The sequence below is a fragment of the Mesoplodon bidens genome (assembly GCF_964165515.1).
Source record: "Mesoplodon bidens genome assembly, chromosome: 18".
Classification (NCBI taxonomy): Eukaryota; Metazoa; Chordata; class Mammalia; order Artiodactyla; family Ziphiidae; genus Mesoplodon; species Mesoplodon bidens.
Window position 1 is genome coordinate 55,694,992 of NC_138175.1, and position 19,024 is coordinate 55,714,015.

General features: G+C 41.5%; 1 long non-coding RNA gene across 3 annotated transcripts in view; it reads left to right on the top strand.

The window, feature by feature from the left end:
* The first annotated feature begins 438 nt into the window (after positions 1-438).
* Positions 439-19,024, top strand: part of LOC308605948 — a 60,951-nt gene continuing 42,365 nt past the window's right edge. For all 3 annotated transcript variants that reach the window (XR_014013745.1, XR_014013746.1, XR_014013747.1), the window contains exons 1-2: positions 439-612; positions 1,839-1,897. This is a non-coding gene — a long non-coding RNA (uncharacterized lncRNA). The remainder of the gene's footprint in view (positions 613-1,838; positions 1,898-19,024) is intronic.

Consider the following 19,024-nt stretch of genomic DNA (forward strand, 5'->3'; position numbering starts at 1 on the left):
GCTACAGTCGGGCGGTTGAAAATCAAGTGTGAACAATCACACAGTGAAGTAAATGGAAATACAGCGATGAAGAAGAAATAAGGAAGCCTCCAAGATTCCAACTGTAGGTTGTGACAAGGAGATGATCTCCATTGGCAAATGCCTCGAGGCTATTCTGCCCTTTCCCAGTGATGTATTCACATTCAGAGCCAGAGGGTCTTGCAGGGAAAATGAGGTTTGCGCTACTTTTACCACGTCAACGGACACCCAGTATCCTCCACTTAGAATTTGTTCCCATCCCAATATAATACGTATATTTCCTTTAATAAATGACATGAATTTTGATATCTTTTATATCGTATTTTAAGAGTCACCGTTATTAACACTTTACATATGATAACTGCTGGAATCTTCAACTCTCTGATAAGTACTGATGTTATTCTTATTGCACAGATGAAGGAAGTTAGGACAGAGGCAAATTTGAAAGCTCATTTAATCCCATCCCAACAAGTGGCTGAATCTGGATTTGAGTCCATGTTGTCCGGTTGTAAAGACGTCTCTTAACCATGACGCTACACTAACAAGGCAAATTATTTCTATCCTTCAGCTATTCAACATCTGTATTTAATTTTTGTGAGTATCTCTTGACTTTTTTTATGGGTTATCTTTATATATAATTGTGGTTGTGGGCTCTTTCTGTTCTGTCTGTACTTTTATTTCATAGGCCAGTATTACCAATGAGTGAATAGTTAAATAAGATGTAAATACACTGATGCCCACATAACCCTACAAGGAAGACTATCCAAGATGAAGTTGGATTTATGGAGGCAAGAATGGTTCACTGTTAGGATGGATACAGAAGACCCATTTCCCTTGAGCCAGGAACAAGGGTGGAGAGATACTAACTGTGGAAATAATTGCCCAGGATTGTGGCTAGCTGAGGAGAAGAACAAAACCATGAGAAAGAGATCAAACATTTTAAGACAGAGATTATTATTGATTACGGATCATATAATTATTAGTGGAGGGCTGCTAAGAGAAATTGAATTGGAAATAATGTAATAATTATTGAAATAGACTTAAAAGACATGTAAAATTACACATTTCTTTTTTTTCTTTTTTTTTTTTTTTTTTTGCCGTACGCGGGCCTCTCACTGTTGTGGCCTCTCCCGTTGCAGAGCACAGGCTCCGGATGCGCAGGCTCAGCGGCCATGGCTCACCGGCCCAGCCGCTCCGCGGCATGTGGGATCTTCCCAGACCGGGGCACGAACCCGTGTCCCCTGCATCGGCAGGTCGACTCTCAACCACTGCGCCACCAGGGAAGCCCCTCTTTTTTTTTTTTAATTGGAGTCTAGTTGCTTCACAATATTGTGTTAGTTTCTAATGTATAGCACAGTGAATCAGCTATACGTATACGTATTTACCCTCTTTTTTGGATTTCCTTCTCATTTAGGTCACCACAGAGCATTGCGTAGAGTTCCCTGTGCTATACAGTACGTTCTCAGTAGCTGTCTGTTTTATACATAGTGTCAATAGTGTACATATGTCAATCTCAATCTCCCAATTCATCCCACCCCCTACACACATATTTCTTCTACTTTTTCTTTTTTGAGCACTCATACATGGTATTGTATTTTTAATTTCAGTTTCCATGTATAAATTGCTAGTTTGTAGACGTGCAGTAGATTGTTGTATGTCATTCTTACATACTGACACATTGCAAATTTTATTTTTCTAGAAATTTATGTAGATCACCGTGATTTTCTACATATATTATTTCTTTAAGTTTTCCTATTGCTGCTGTAACAAATTACCAAAAATTGAGTGGCTTAAACCAACAACATTTATTCTTTTTACAGTCTGGAGGCCGGAAGTGTAAAATGGATCCAAAGCCCTGTGCTCCTTCTGGATACTTGAGGTTAGAATTCATTCCCTCTGGGTTCCAGAGGCCACTTAGATCCTTTGCCTCATGGTCCTCTTCTGCCATCTTCAAAGGCAGCAAGGTAGCCTCTTAAAATCTCTTTATCTCTGTCCCTCTGCTTCTGCCATATCACCAACCTCTACATGAGTCTAATTCTACCGTATCCTGCATATAAGGACCCTTGGGATTATAACACATTTAGCAGATCATCCAGGATAATCTCCCATGTCATGATCTTACGTAGATCACGTTTGCAAACTCCCTTTAGACATTTAAAGTTAACACTCCATATGTTAGAGCTATGAGGAGGTGGATGTTTGGGGGGTGCATTATTCAGCCTACCACAACCATAATGTCTTCTGTAAGTGGGTACACTATTTTGTCTTCTTTTTCTCTCCCTGTTACTTTTACTTCCTCTTCCCTTATTTCACTGGCTACACCTTCTAATACAATGTCAATAGCAGTAGTGAGAGTGGACATCTTTGCCTGGTTCCTAACCTCTGGGGAAAAGCATTCAGTTTTTCACCATTAAGTTTGATGTTTACTGTATGTTTTTTGTAGGTGTTCTTTATTGAGTTGAGGGAAGTTCCCTCTCTTCCTAGTGTTCTGAAGTTTATATAATGATAAATGGGCATTGCATTTTATGAAGTGCTTTTGCCGCATCTATTGATAGAGCCTCGGAATTTTCTTCTTCATCCTCTTAACAGTGTGGATGACATTGGTTGGACGTTAAAGCCAGCCTTCTCTCCCTCAGATAAACACCGTTTGGTCATGGTGTATAGTTCTTTCTGTGTACTGCTGATTGCTGTTGCTAATATTTTGTTAGGAACTTTTACATCTACATGTGGGGTTTAGTTGGTAGTTATCTTTCTTCTTCCTTATTTATTTATTTATTTCTAATGTCTTTGTCTAGTTTTAGCATCACGGTAATACTGGCCTCATAAATTGAGTTGGGAAGTATTCCCTCCACTTCTGTTTTCCAAAAGAAATTGTATATAATTGCTATTTATTCTTCTTTATACGTTTGATAGAATTGTGTCACTGTTGTGATTTTGTTAATATTTGTTAAGTAGAGCCCCCAGGTGTTGGATGTTGAGCCCCTACTCAACAAAAGACTGCAAGGGAAAACAAAATGCAGGCGTTTATTATAGGTCCTGAGGCACAGCTCCTGGGCCACGTGAGGAGGTCCAGGCAGGGAGCAGGGTGCAGTCAAGGAGCACGGGGCAGGACCTAGGATACAGGCCTTTATTAGGCTCCGTGGATGGAGTGATTTTGGGTTCTGGGGCTAAGGTCAGATAGGTCAGTTCAAACCCAAAAGAGCAGGGTTTTGGTAAACTTCAGGGCTGGGGGGTCTTATCTAAAGGGAAACAAGGGGAAGGCCCTGGGTAACAGGGGACAATGCTTATCACAAGGGCAGCTGGGGGAGTCATATCAGGAACTTACATTTACTGTGACCCTGTGGGCTGTTATCTAGGACATGCCTTCAAGGGAGGGGCTGGTGTCAGTTCAAGACCCGTGCAGGCCACTTGGCCACACAAAATAAACGCCAAGGCAGCAGTATTACCAAGTAGTTTAGGTAAACGCTCAACAGTCACTGTGCTTGCAGATTTATTTTGGGGGGGAGGGGAGATTTTAAAATTATAAATTCACTTCATAATTCAAAATATTTATTCAAATGATATGCTTCCCATTGGTGATTTGTGGTAGGTTGTATGTTTAAAAGAATATTTCATCTTACTTGTCAAGTGTATGTGTGTGGAGCATTTGTAGCAGTCCCTTACTATCCTTTTGATGTCTGTAAATTCTGTAGTTTTTTTTTAAGTTTTTTTTTTGATATGGACCATTTTTTAAAAAATTAATTAATTAATTTGGCTGCGTCGGGTCTTAGTTGCGGATCTTTCATTGTGGTGTGCAGGCTCTTCGTTGTGGTGAGCGGGCTTCTCTCTAGTTGTGGAGCACGCTAGAGTGCGTGGGCTCAGTAGTTGCCCCGTGGCATGTGAGATCTTAGTCCCCCAACTAGGGGTCGAAGCCGCATCCCCTGAACTGGAAGGCGAAGTCTTAACCACTGGACTACCAGGGAAGTCCCTCTGTAGTGTTAACCAAAAATTCAGCTGAATAAACTTTAAAGATCTAATTGGCTTCAGTGATTGATATATGAATAGGGCAGCATCCCGTACAGTGAGGAGAGGGGAGCTGTAAAGGGCTACAGAAAAGGAGAGGTCTTTTTAAAGGTGAGGCAAGAAGTCATAAACAAAAAAGATAACTTCAGGCTTAGGTCACTCACCTGTGGTGGACAGAAGGGGTCTGTGTGGCAGAGGACCTCATGTTCCTTTGGAGAATGGAGAGGGCCCACGTGACACATGACCTCACTGGTGCAGACCAGAAAATTCCTGACTGACCTGTTAAGACAGCATTTCTGGGGGAGGTCGAAGCTTCAGTTACGTTAAGTTATCAAGCCCCGGTTTTTTGGGGGGTTTTTTGGCCACACCATATGGCATTCAGGATCTTAGTTCCCCACCAGGGGTCGAACCTGTGCCCCCCTGCAGCGGAAATGCAGAGTCTTAACCACTGGACTGCCAGGGAAGTCCCTCAAGCCCCAGTTTAGTGGTGTGGCCTAGCATGAGTGATTCCATTTTGGCCGGTGGTTTTCTTTTTAACAGTAGTAATGTTCCCTGTTTCATTTGATATTAGTTATTTGTGTTTCTCCTATTTTCCTTCTTCTTTAAAAAAATTTATTTATTTATTTATTTGGCTGCGCCGGGTCTTAGCTGCAGCACACGGGCTCTTCCTTGTGGCATGCAGGATTTTTTAGTTGCAGCATGCAGGATTTTTTAGTTGCAGCATGAGGGCTCTTAGTTGTGGCGTGCATGTGGGATCTAGTTCCCTGACCAGGGATCGAACCCGGACCCCCTGCCTTGGGAGTCTGGAGTCTTAACCACCGGACCACCAGGGAAGTCCCTCTCCTATTTTCTTTGGTAGTTTTGTTGTTTTGTTTTGTTTTTGTTTGTTTGTTTTTTGTTTTTTGCGGTACGTGGGCCTCTCACTGCTGTGGCCTCTCCCCTAGCGGAGCACAGGCTCCAGACCCGCAGGCTCAGCAGCCATGGCTCACGGGCCCAGCCGCTCCGCAGCATGTGGGATCTTCCCGGACCGGGGCACGAACCCGTGTCCCCTGCATCGGCAGGCGGACTCTCAACCACTGCGCCACTATGGAAGCCCTTCTTTGGTAGTTTTGATAGTGGGTTCTCAGTTTTATTTTTTTCAATTAACCCGATGATCTTTGGGACTGTAAATATTCACGCGACGGGAGTAACCGGAGCAAGCAGCTCATTGCACAAGGAAGGCAACATTTCCAATACTCTGTTAGATGTAACTAGGTGAAGTCAAGAGCAATGAAATACAAACCACTGGAGGTTTGTTCTCAGGAGAAGAGCTGGATTCAAGAAAAGGGTCCCTTGTCATTCCTGCCCCCACAGAACAGGGCCCTCACTACATCTGCCCATCAGAACTGCACATTTGCTGTGGACCTGAGACTACTGGGTGCCTCTTTTCTTTTTTTCTTCTAAATGAGAGTGTTTATTGAGATTTTATTTCTCTGTTCCACCATAATGTGTTATGAGTGGGGAGAGCTCCACACGGGGCTCTGAATTCAGAGGAATCTCATGAGATTATTATGAAATTCTCATTTGTGATTGAACTCATGTCTAGGGCGAAATGTTTTTTCTTTCCTCTCGGACCGGGGTAAATATATTTTGTGTGAACAAAGGACAGACAAATTATTTCTGATAGAAGCTGCACTAACATATATTGTAATATTATTTCCAATGATTTATCACCATCCTGTGAGATCATGTATGTCTGCCCTTTGATATCAAACTTGGCCACTTGACTTAGGCGACCAACCCTTCCTTCCCTTTGAGAGGACTGTACTTCCCTGCCCATATTATGCAAGAATGGCTTTGTGAGTTCCTGGTGTGAGTAGAATGGTATGTTTCAACTTTAAATGGAAGCTTTCAAAACCTTTGTTTGCTTTTTTGAACCTTCTCTTCCTGCTGCAAGAATGGTAGATCCCAGATACACTGGAATTTTATCCTGAATCCCAGAATCAAGTTAGAGAAACAAGCAAGAGGTGAATAATGATAGATATGATATGAGCAAGAAATAAATGTTTGTTGTTACAAGCCAGTGAGAATTCAGGGATATTTGTTACCGCAGGAAAACCTGTAGAAAGCTGACTGGTACACTTTCAATGACCTTTTTTTTCCCCTTACCCACCTTAACCACCCAAGGTTTAGGTTACAGATGGGAGTTCAGTATTCCCCGTAATTGTTCCACCTTTGAAATCTTGATTTCAAGATCCCCTTCCTAAATATTACCCTCATTCCTTCCATCATATATATTCACTGTTTGCATTAGAATATCCATTTAATTTTAATTCATCTAGAAATATATTACCTTTCATTGTCTAACTACCCTTAATGGATTGTGTGTTCTCAGTTTTAACATGTTTAGCTGGTTTATCGTATCAGATATTTGTAACAACCTCAAGAAACGTGCCCTCTCACTGTGATGCCTTCACCTACCTAAACAAGCCTCAGAACTGGATGAGCTCAGTTAAGACTTAAGTCCCGTTACAAGCAGGAAGTTCACACTGAGGGCCAAAAAGCCCAAGAAAACAAAAAAAATGAAAGAGCCCTTAGGCTTTTAGGTGTTTTGTTAAATAGTTATCCCTTCTCCAAGGGTGCTCTTTTTAATTTCTCCTGCTATAGTAGCAAATTATAAATTTGATACGTTCTGTTTTCATTTTTATTCAATTCAGAATACATTCTAATTTCCTTTCTAATTTCTCCTCTGTCACAGGGTTGGTCACAAGTCGGTCATTATATTTCAGATATTTGATTTTCCAGATATTTTTGTTAATGATTTCTGTTTTAATTCCATTGTGGTCATAGAGATATTTTGTATAGGATTCTTGTAAAGTTTATCCAGACTTGTTTCATGGGCCAGGATGTGGTTTGTCTTGGTAAAGTACTATGTGCACTTTGAAAGATTGCTTAAAATTCTCGTTAGCTGGATTGTTCTTATAAAGGAGAAACTCAGTTTCCCTCCTCTTGTGGAGAGAAAGATCCAGTCCATCCTACTGTGTTTCTTTTCTCTGTGTTTCCTTTATGCTCACACTATTACCACCTTCACTCTGAACACTTCACTTCTCACACTTTTGGTCACCAAATGTGGAAGTTTTTCCCCACAACAAGCAATTCTCTGCAACACCAACTAGGTGTTTTTCACTTAAACTCAATTCTGACACTATCTACCTGGAGAGAGCATCACATCCCACAGATTAGGGCTCAGCCCACAACACTGCCCCAGCCCCCACCCGACACACTTCAGACCCCAGTCACAGGTCCAGGTCATCACCTTTGCTTCAGACCAAGTAGCTATAGGTGGTAGATTCCAACAAGCCTCTCCTGGGATCAATTAATTTGCTAGAGCTGCTCACAAAACTCAGGGAAACACATTCACCAGTTTCCTAAAGGATATGATAAAGGATACAGTTGAAGAGACACATAGGGTGAGATCTGGGAGGTACCCCAACGCAGGTGCTTCTGTCTTCATGGCATTGGGGTGCATCACCCTCCCCATGTGGATGTGTTCGCCAGTCTGCAGCTCTCTGAACGTCCTACTGTTGGGATTTTATGGAGGCTTCCTCGTGTAGGTATAATGAATTTTTAGGGGTAGGGCTGAAAATTCCAAGCTTCTAATCCTGGCTTGGTCTTTCTGCTGACCAAGCTCCCCTTATAGGATGGAGCCACCCAGAGTCACCTCAGTAGAACAAAAGATGCTCCTGGTGCTCTTACCACTTAGAGAATCACAAGGGTTTTAGGAGCTCTGTGCCAGGAGCCAGGGCCAGAGATCAATATATATATTTTCTATTATCTCACAGTTCTATAAATCTCCATTTCATTGATTAATGGTATTGTTAGAATCTTCCAGGAACTTACCGATTTTCTGTCTGTTCTTCTACTGTTATCGACAGAGGAAGCATGGAAATCGCTGACCATGAGTGTGGGTTTATTTATTTCTCCTTGCAATCTTGCCAGTTTTCTCTGAGGGTTTTGAAGTTCTGCTGCTGGGTGCATAGTTTTTATGACTGTCTGTCATTCTGATGAACTTAATCCCTTTATGATTATGAACTAGAGTTCATTATCCCTGGTCTTATTTGCTCCTTAATCTCCTTTAATCTTACAATAGCCACTCTATTTTGAATAGTGTTGATATGGTTTACCTTTTTTCCATGCTTTTATTTTGAATTTTATTAAATTCATCTCTCTTTTAAAAATCTAGCTGTCAATGTCTGCCTTTCAATTGGGGTCTTTAGGCCATTTGGTTTGAGATAATTATATAGTTAGATTTAAATTATTATCATGCTGTTGGTTTTATATTGTCTGCTTTGTATTTTCCACTGTTTCCCCTCTTTTTCTGTCTTCTGTAAAATAACTGAATTTTTTTATGGGTTTGTTTAAACTCCTTTTTCAGTTCATCACTGTTAGCTGTAACAATATTTAAGTGTTTGCTCTAGGGGTTTTACTATACAGCTTACCACAGTCTACATTCAAGGACTTCCACACTACTTTCTATAGAGCATCTGACCCTTACACATGTATACTTCCAGTTCTCCAGTCCTGCCCTTTGTGTGATCATTCTCATAGATTTTACTTTGACATATACTATAAACCCAAACTAGATGGTTAAGTTTTTTAAACAATTATATTTTAAAGACACTTAAAAATAAGCAAGGTCTGGCTTATGTATTACCCATGTAGTTACTGTCTCTGGTGGCCTTCATTCCTTTGTGTAGGTCATGGCTCGGCAACCTACAGAACAGGAGCCAAATACAACCTACCATCTGTTTTTAAATGCTGCATCAATGTAATTAGAATACACTTATGTTTACATACCATGGATCTAATAAGGGCAGAGTAGAATAGTTGTAACAGAATCAGTATGGCTTACAAAGAATAAAATATTTGCTATGTGCCCCTTTACAAAAAAGTTTGCTGACTTCTCATGGAGTGTCACATTTCGATTTCGTATCTCAATTACTATAAAATTTTGGACATAATGCATACGGAAAAGTCAATGTGGTACTCAGGTATTAGGCAGCGGTGACACAGGAATTACTCTTTTTAAAAAAAAAATATTTTAGTGAAGTATAGTTGATTTATAATGTTAATTTCTGCTGTACAGCAAAGTGATTCCGTTATACATGTATATATTCTTTTTCATATTCTTTTCCATTATGATTTATCACAGGGTATTGAATATAGTTCCCAGTGCTACACAGTAGGACCTTGTTGTTTATCCAATCTATATATAATAGTTTGCATCTACTAACCCCCCGCAACTACAAGTCTGTTCTCTATGTCTGTGAGTCTGTTTCTGTTTTGGAGATAAGTTCATTTGTGTCATATTTTATATTCCACATATAAGTGATAGCATATGGTATTTGTCTTTCTGACTAACTTAGTATGATGATCGCTAGGTCGATCCATGTTGTTGCGACACAGGATTGCTCTTACTTGGAAAAATAAAACTGGAAATAATTGGCAGTCAGTAGGTCTTGTAGTCATTCAGGGGAAATACAAGTGATATGAGATTGTGTTGCAATTTGATTCGAAAGTACAATGTCTTATACGTTAAAATATTTTGATGACATTGACACTGAAGGTACAACTGAGGCTTAAAAGCGTCCACTTACTTTACTTGTCATGCCTTCATAAGTGGAACTAGCAACATACCCCTACATAGCTACAGGGGTCGATACAGGAAAAGTGTGTATATAAATAGTCCTGGGATCAAATCTCTCAGGCAATTTTGACAAATGATATTAACTATCTTTCCATTAATTCATTATACTGCCCCATCCCCATGCCTTCTCGGCAATACTGAGGATGCTTTAAAGAAACATGTCTGTGTGTCCTTCAAACAGGTAATCATGATTTTGGATCCATTACTTATATCTTAAGCTCTCTAGGGAATTATATCATTTTTAAAACGAAGACTCAACATGCAGAAGTATACACAGCCTATTTATATAGGGTGGCTTTTTTTGTTTGTTTGTTTGTTTTTGTTTTTTTGTGGGTTTTTTTGCGGTATGCAGGCCTCTCACTGCTGTGTCCTCTCCCGTTGCGGAGCACAGGCTCTGGACGCGCAGGCTCAGTGGCCATGGCTCACGGGCCCAGCCGCTCCGCGGCATGTGGGATCTTCCCGGACCGGGGAACGAACCCGTGTCCCCTGCATCAGCAGGCGGACTCTCAACCACTGCGCCACCAGGGAAGCCCTAGGGTGGCTTTTTAAGTCCTGAAAAATAAAAAAAAATTCTAACTCCAAGAGGTCCCAAATTTTAAATGTCTCCAATAGAAAATTAATATCACACCTCACCAAGCCACACAATAATTATGGCTATTCCTCAGTCACTGTAAATATGTGCCCATCCTGGCAATTTTCTCCTTCTGTTACCTTCACCGAATTGCCCTTCCGCATTTGTATTTGTATGACACACTCAGGGCCACCGCAGTGACCAATGAGCTTGATCCTTGTAGAACAGGAATGGCACGGCAACATTTTTGTCCTTACAGGTGTTAGTATGAAATAGCCCATTCCAAGGGTTCTGTGTTTCACAGAGTTTGTAATCCCTACACAGACAGATCCAGCTCTTGTTTCCTTAAACTGCTTAAATTAACTCTAATTGCAGGAATGTTCCTGGGTCCAAACACCACCCCACATCAAGCCCCCACCGAGACTGCAGTTCCCAGACCAACATAAGTATCCCACACTACTTTAAGCTTTTACCTTAAAACTGTTACAAACTGTTAAACCAAGGAGGAAGCAATGGTGCAACACAAGACCCTCAAGCATTCTAGACCCAGACAGGATCAAACGGAGGAACGTGCAGCGCCCGCCCCGCCCTCTGACGGTCCAGGCGCTGGCCTGGGCCCCACGCCCCGCTCCTCGCCCTGGCGCTCTGCTCAGGCTCCGCCCCTCCCCGTGGCGCTCTGCTCAGGCCCCGCCCCTCCCCGTGACACTCTGCTCAGGCCCCGCCCCCAGCCGCCTCTGGCGTCTCGTCTCCATGGTCGCGTAGTTTGCTGCAGATCCCGAAGCAGAGAACGCGGAGCTGCGGTCGCGGTGGGGAGTGTGAGTTAACCGTTTTTTACTAGTTTAACCTGCGCCCGGTGGTCCCCTCTCCGTATCCGAGGTCTGGGGTCGCTACGGACCTTAAAATATCCGCTCCCGCACCCCAAGTTAATTCAGTTGTGGCCGTGAGAAGCCTGGGGTCTGATTTCCCTTCGGTGTAAAATCCAGAGGTAATACATATAATGCACGAAATACGTAGTAACTTATAGAAAAAGGAAGTCATTTTAATACCGACATGGTACTTAATTTTCTAAGTGTCCCGTAACAAATGTTCAGGAAATAATTTAAGTAGAATTTCAGCTTTGGGTGCTGATAGTGGAGCTTCTTCCTTGAGGCTTAGGTGTGTTATTCTCCTTTTCTGGTTTACAAGACCAGGGTAAAAGACTCTTCATTTTAGGAGATTATTTTCAGTGATGCTAGTTACTGGTATTAGAGCTAGAATTTAAAAGAAACAAAATGGATGCTTGTTCGATAATAACGGGTGCTCTAGGGTTTGTCCTCCAATTCATGTGTCGTTAGGTCTGCTACTAGTACTCAAAATAGGCATTGGCTGAGGGGTCGGAATGTTATGCTTTGTTGTTTCAATGTATGGAGTACTGGGTAAATGCTAGGATTAAGACTGAAAAAATTAGAGCTAGTACTCCTGTAAGTTTTTTGGGAATTGATCGTAGAATTGCGTACGCGAATAAGAAGTATCATTCTGGCTTGATATGTGGTGGTGTATTAAGGGGATTTGCTGGGATGTAGTTGTCTGGGTCTCCTAGCAGGTCAGATGAGAATAATACTAAGATTAGAATCAGTGATAGGACACCTAGGATGTCTTTGTATAGTAGGGGTGAGATGGGATTTTGTCTATGTCATATGAGATTCTTGTGGGGTTATTAGAGCCCATTTCTGGAAGGAATAAGGGAACAGTTGCTAGTGCTGCAATGAGGAGGGTAAAATGGAAGGCAAAGAATTGTGTTAGAGTTGCTTTGTCTACTGAAAAACCGCCTCAGATTCATTCCACAAGGCTTGTGCCGATATAGGGAATTGCTGAGAGAAGATTGGTGGCAACTGTTGCTCCTCAGAACGCTGTTTGTCCTCAAGGTAAGACATAGCCTATGAATGCTGTGGCTATACCTGTAAATAGTAAAATGATTCCAGTATTTCATGTTTCAGAAAAGGTATAGGATCTGTAGTATAAGCCTCATCCTACATGAATGAATTGGCAAATAAAAAACATGGAAGCTCCATTTGCATGTAGGTATCAGATGATTCTAGTTTACATCTTGGCAGATATGTGTTACTCATAAAAATGCAGTTACTATATCTGATGTATGATGTATTGCTAGGAATAAGCCTGTCAAGATGTGTAGAACTAAACAAATGCCTAACAGAGAACCAAAGGTCCATCGTGATGAGATGTTTGATGCAGCTGGAAGATCAATGACTGCATTGTTGATAATTTTTATTAGTGGGTGTGATTTTCAGATGTTGGTCATTAGTGTTCTTATAGTCGAAATAGTGATGATTTTTCATGTCATTGGCCATGGTTAGATTCCATGTAAGAATAATGGTAACATACATTGTATTTAAGTACTATTTTTAAAATTAGTTTTGTGGGGTTTTCTTCTAAACCTTCGCCTATTTATGGTGGACTTGGGTTGATTGTGGGTGGTGGTATTGGTTGTGGAATTGTGTTGAATTTTGGTGGTTTGCTTTTGGGTTTAATGGTGTTTTTACTTTCTTTAGGGGGAATGTTAGTAGTATTTGGTTATACAACAGCTGTGGCTACTGAGAAGTATCCTGAAACTTGAGTTTCTAATAAAACTGTTTTAGGTATATTTCTTTTGGGATTAATGATAGAATTTACAATAGAAAATTGATAAAGTGATAGAATTTTCTGTGCTTTAAAGGACAAGGAAGTAGAAATGGTATTTGTTCAATGGACTGGGGGACTGAGTAATTTATGATTCAGGTGATTCTGGATTTTTTAGTGAGGAGGCTATAGATATTGCGGCGTTGTATAGTTATGGTAGTTGATTCAAGGTAATTGTTACTGGTTGGTCATTACTTATAGTTATTATAGAGGTTACTCATGGCAATTAAATACTATTATGCTTAGGGTAAGGATAATGAGGAATGAAAGAAGTATAGTTTGATTAGGCCTCTTTGGTACAAGTGTAGAAAATTTTATTTGAATAAGAGAAGTGGGTTTTGGTAAGATATTTTCTAGTCAAATTAAATCCAGTAGGGAAGATGCTGATTTTTGGCTTGCTGAAAGTGGTGTATAATAGTGGGGAAATATCCTAAGAGTTTTGAGGTTTTGAAGAAGTTTGAGGGATAATTAAGTTTTAAATTTTATGCAGCAAGGTTGATTTCAGGTGCTAGAATAAAGCCTAGGATGGTTACGGCAAGAGCAGTTGGTTTCAATTAAGGAGGCACAGTTATTTGTGGGATTGTTGTTGGGGGAATGTTGTTGGAGATAAGAAATCCGGAGAAACTGCTTCCAGCTAATAGACATATGATAGAGTTGATTAGGAGTGGGTTGTCTTCATTAATTGAAGTTAATTGGAAAGCAAGGTTGTCCTCGGAGTGGGAGGAAAAAAATAACGTGAGTGCGTGCTATGCACAGCTGTGAGGGATGTGGCGCCGGGGGTTATTAAGAGGGCTCAGGTGTTGGTATACAGCGTGTTAGCAGATTCGATAATGAGATCTTTAGAATAGAAGCCCGTGAGGAGTGGTATCCTGTTAACGTGAGACTTCCAATAATGAGGGCTGTTGTGGTGAAAGGCATTGCTTTACGTAGGCCTCCTATTTTTCGAATGTCTTATCTATCATTTGCACTGCAAATAATCGATCCAGAGCATATGAATAGTATATCCTTGAAACAGGCGTGTGTGCAAATACGGAGAAATGCTAGATGAGGCTGGTTAATGCCGACTGTTACTATTATAAGGCCTAGTTGACTCGAAGTGGAGAAAGCAACAATTTTTTTAATGTCACTTTGGGTAAGAGCACATATTGCTGTAAATAATGTGGTGATAGCCCCTAAACAGAATGTTATTGTTTGGATAAATGTATTCTTTTCTATTAAAGGGTGAAAGCGGATTAGTAGGAAGATGCCTGCTACAACTGTTGTGCTTGAGTGGACTGGGGCTGAGATGGCAGTAGGACCCTCTGTTGCTGAGGGAAGTCATGGGTGGAGGCCAATTTGGGCGGGTTTTCCGGTTGCGGCTAATACAAGTCCTATCGGGTAGGTTTGGGTGACTTAGGTTCAGTATACAGATTTGTTGAGTAGAGGTCTTGCTGTTGATACAACGAATCCAGTGTCTCCAGTGTGTTGTATAAAGTTGTTTGAAGAGCGGCCGCATTTGCATCTGCTCTGTCAGGTCGTCACCCAATAAGCAGAAAAGACATGATTCTGGCTCCGTCCCATCCGGTGAAAAGTTGGAGAAGATTGGTAGTGGGAACACGAGCTGGTATTGTGGGAATTCCCTGGCAGTCCAGTGGTGAGGACGGCGTGCTTTCACTGCCGAGGGCCTGGGTTCCATCCCTGGCCGGGGAAAAGAATTAGTATTGTGATTAGAAACAGGAGTAAATATTTGAAAAATTGATTAGTATTAGGGTCTGAGTGCATGTATCATATTGAGAATTCTATACTAGATCATGCGATAAATTAGTGCTACTGCACAAACATTGAGAAATAATCTATTGTGAAGCTAAGTGATAATTTTAAGGTTTGGATTGTGATTCGGTGTCAGTTTGAGATAATTATTTCTTGTTCTGTAAGAATAAATATTGTTGCAATTACGCTGGTGATAAAAGCATATGAGATAGTGGTTTTCACATGGGATGGATATATATTACTTTTGTAAATGTTGGAGTTTGTTGTTATAATCGGCATTGTTAGTATGAATAGTGTGACTAGTGTAAAGGAGGTGAGTAAGTTATTATTTTTACTTGGATTTGCACCAGTTTTTTGGTTCCTAAGACCAGTGGACAACTGCTGTCCTTTAGAAGCTTGAGAAAGCCATCCTAACAGGTATGGATGCATGAATTAGCAGTTCTTGCATACTTTTTTGGTAAATAAGATTTAGTCTTCTGTTACTGGATTCACAATCTACTGTTTTATTCTTTTTTAAAGAATACTTACAGTATAAGGTCCTAAAATGATTTGGGGGTTTAATGATAGGAGTAAGAGAGGAAACGGGTGGAGAGTCACGACGTGTAAACGATGGCTTAATATCATTGATATGATGCGTGTATTTGCCTCCTTCAGCTTTTCGGTCTCCGGTCCACATAGACACCGCCTTTAGGGTCGTTTTCCTCCATAAAACCCTTTACGACCTCCCCTGCCCCCCCCCCATGTAACGTCCTCTTCCGCGAGGTGGATGCGCGCCGCCCAGGCTCGCCCTCTCGGCCCATGGAGGGCAGCGCCGGCTGCCCTGCTCCCCTCTCCCCGGTCCTGGGGTTCTGGAGAGCCTGCCCCTCTCCTGAGACCCCCTCCCTCTCTCCCAGCCCCCCTGTCCTCGCGTCTCCTCAGGCCGGTCCTTCTGCTCCCCCAGCCTCCCCTTCCTGGTCAGCCCTTCCCCTCACCTGGCGTGTGGGGCGGGGAGTGACCTGGGCCAGCCTTGTGACACCCCAGTGTTCTTACAAGTGTAATGAGTGTGACGTAGCCTTTCTTCAGGTCTCAGACCTCACTAGACATCAAAGAATCCATACAGGAGGGAAACCATTTAGATGTGGTATACGTGGCCGGGCCTTCAGTCAGAGGACTCACTCTGCACATCATTGGAGCATCCACACTAGAGTGAAACCTTACACATGTAATGAGTGTGGTAAAGTGTATAATCTGTTGGACCCTCAGAAAAGTCAAGCTGGAGGAAAGCCACACAAATGTGGGTGTCACAGCAAAGCTTCGGTTCTGTGTTCAGACCTGGTTCACCAACCATCAGGTAATTAATCCCGAATCGGAACCTTACCAGCGTAGTGAATGTCACAAGCGTTTGGAAAGCGTTCACACCTTGCAGAGCATGAGCAAGCTCATACAGGAGAGAAGCCGTACAAGTGCAATGCGTGTGGCAGACGCGTCAGGGTGCATTCAGGCCTAAAAAGACATCAGGTGATCCCTACTCACGGGAGACCTTACAAATGTAATAAATGTGGCAAGGCTTTTGTCAGGCCTTTACATCTTAGGCTTCCTAAGAAAATTCATGCTAGATAGAAGCTGTATAAATGTAATGAGTGCGTCAAGGCTTTTAGACAATGGTCTGAACTCAGGATTCACTAAAGAGTTCATTCTGGAGAGAATGCTTACAAGTGACACGAGTGTGTAAAACCTTTGCTCAGGGCTCACATCTCACCAGTCATCGGATAATCCATACTGGAGAGACCCTTACAAGTGCACGGAATGTGGCTAGGCTTTTAGGTACTGTCTTAAACTCAGGGTTTACTGAATACTTTATACTTAGAAATGCTATGAATATGGCAGTTTTAAAACTTATTGCTCACTCTTTAGGTATGTAAGAATATATATCCTGGAGACAAACCACACAGATGTAATGTTTGTGGGAAGGATTTTACCCAAACATCAAAGGTTGGGGAACATAGTGGAGCAATCCCTTACAGATGCAATGGGAGTGGCAAAAGTTTCACCTTGAGTTGAAGTAGGCAACAAGAGTCCATACTGAAGAGAAGTCCTGGAAATGTATGGGCAGGCGCTTTCTCCAGGCTTCAGAGTGCACTCGACTTCAGAATATACGTCTTTCACAGAAACCACACAAGACTAATGTGCATGCTAAAGCTTTAACCCAGAGATCAGGACTGTGGAACAGGAGAGGATTTATATTGGAGAGCAAGCTTTCAAAGGTAATGAATGTTGTAAAGTTTTTCATCAAATATTCACACCTTGGGTGTAATGAGGTAATTCATGCAGATCAGAAACTGTACACATGTACTGAATGTGGAAACACCTTTAAGAAAACAGTATGTCCTGAAGATTCAACAAAAAATTCATACTGGGGAGAAATGTGACGAATTTGGTAATTTCCCCCCTTGGTGTCCATACGTTTGTTCTCTACATCTGTGTCTCAATTTCTGCTCTGAAAACCAGTTCACCTGTACCATTCTTCTAGGTTCCACATATATGCGTTAATATACGATATTTGTTTTTCTCTTTCTGACTTACTTCACTCTGTATGACAGTTTCTAGATCCATCCACGTCTCAACAAATGACCCAGTTTCATTCCTTTTTATGGCTGAGTAATATTCCATTGTATATATGTACCACATCTTCTTTATCCATTCGTCTGTCAGTGGGCATTTAGGTTGCTTCCATGACCTGACTATTGTAAATAGTGCTGCAATGAACATTGGGGTGCATGTGTCTATTTGAATTGTGGTTTTCTCTGGGTATATGCCCAGTAGTGGGATTGTTGGATCATATGGTAATTCTATTTTTAGTTTTTTAAGGAACCTCCATACTGTTCTCCATAGCAGCTGTATCAGTTTACATTCCCACCAGCAGTGCAAGAGGGTCCCCTTTTCTCCCTCTCCAGCATTTGTTGTTTGTAGCTTTTCTGATGAAGCCCATTCTAACTGGTGTGAGGTGATACCTCATTGTAGTTTTGATTTGCACTTCTCTAATAATTGGTGATGTTGAGCAGCTTTTCATATGCTTCTTGGCCATCTTTATGTCTTCTTTGGAGAAATGTCTATTTAGGTCTTCTGCCCATTTTGGGATTGGATTGTTTGTTTTTTAATATCGAGCTGCATGAGCTGTTTATATATTTTGGAGATTAATCCTTTGTTCTTTGATTCATTTGCAAATATTTTCTCCCATTCTGAGGGCTGTCTTTTCATCTTGTTTATGGTTTCCTTTGCTGTGCAAAAGCTTTTAAGTTTCATTAGGTCCCATTTGTTTATTTTTGGTTTTGTTTCCATTTCTCTAGGAGGTGGATCAAAACAGATCTTGCTGTGATTTCTGTCAAAGAGTGTTCTTCCTATGTTTTCCTCTAAGAGTTTTATAGTGTCCGGTCTTACATTTAGGTCTCGAATACATTTTGAGTTTTTGTGTATGGTGATAGGGAGTGTTCTAATTTCATTCTTTTACATGTAGCTGTCCAGTTTTCCCAGCACCACTTATTGAAAAGACTGTGTTTTCTCCATTGTATATCCTTGCCTCCTTTGTCATAGATTAGTTGACCATAGTTGCATGAGTTTACCTCTGGGCTTTCTATCTTGTTCCATTGATCTATGTTTCTGTGTTTGTGCCAGTACCATATTGTCTTGATTACTGTAGCTTTGTAGTATGATCTGAAGTCAGAGAGTCTGATTCCTCCAGCTCCGTTTTTTTCTCTCAAGACTGCTTTGGCTATTCGGGGTCTTTTGTGTCTCCATACAAATTTTAAGATTTTTTGGTTCTAGTTCCGTAAAAAATGCCATTGATAATTTGATAGGGATTGCATTGAATCTGTAGGTTGCTTTGGGTAGTATACTCATTTTCACAATATTGATTCTTCCAATCCAAGAACATGGTATATCTCTCCATCTGTTGGTATCATCTTTAATTTCTTTCATCAGTGTCTTATAGTTTTCTGCATACAGGTCTTTTGTCTCCCTAGGTAGGTTTATTCCTAGGTCTTTTATTCTTTTTTTTTTTTTGCGGTATGCGGGCCTCTCACTGTTGTGGCTTCTCCCGTTGCGGAGCACAGGCTCCGGTCGCGCAGGCTCAGCGGCCATGGCTCACGGGCCTAGCCGCTCCGCGGCATGTGGGATCTTCCTGGACCGGGGCACGAACCCGTGTCCCCTGCATCGGCAGGCGGACTCCCAACCACTGCGCCACCAGGGAAGCCCTTTTATTCTTTTTGTTGCAGTGGTAAATGGGAGTGTTTCCTTAATTTCTCTTTCAGATATTTCATCATTAGTGTATAGGAATGCAAGAGATT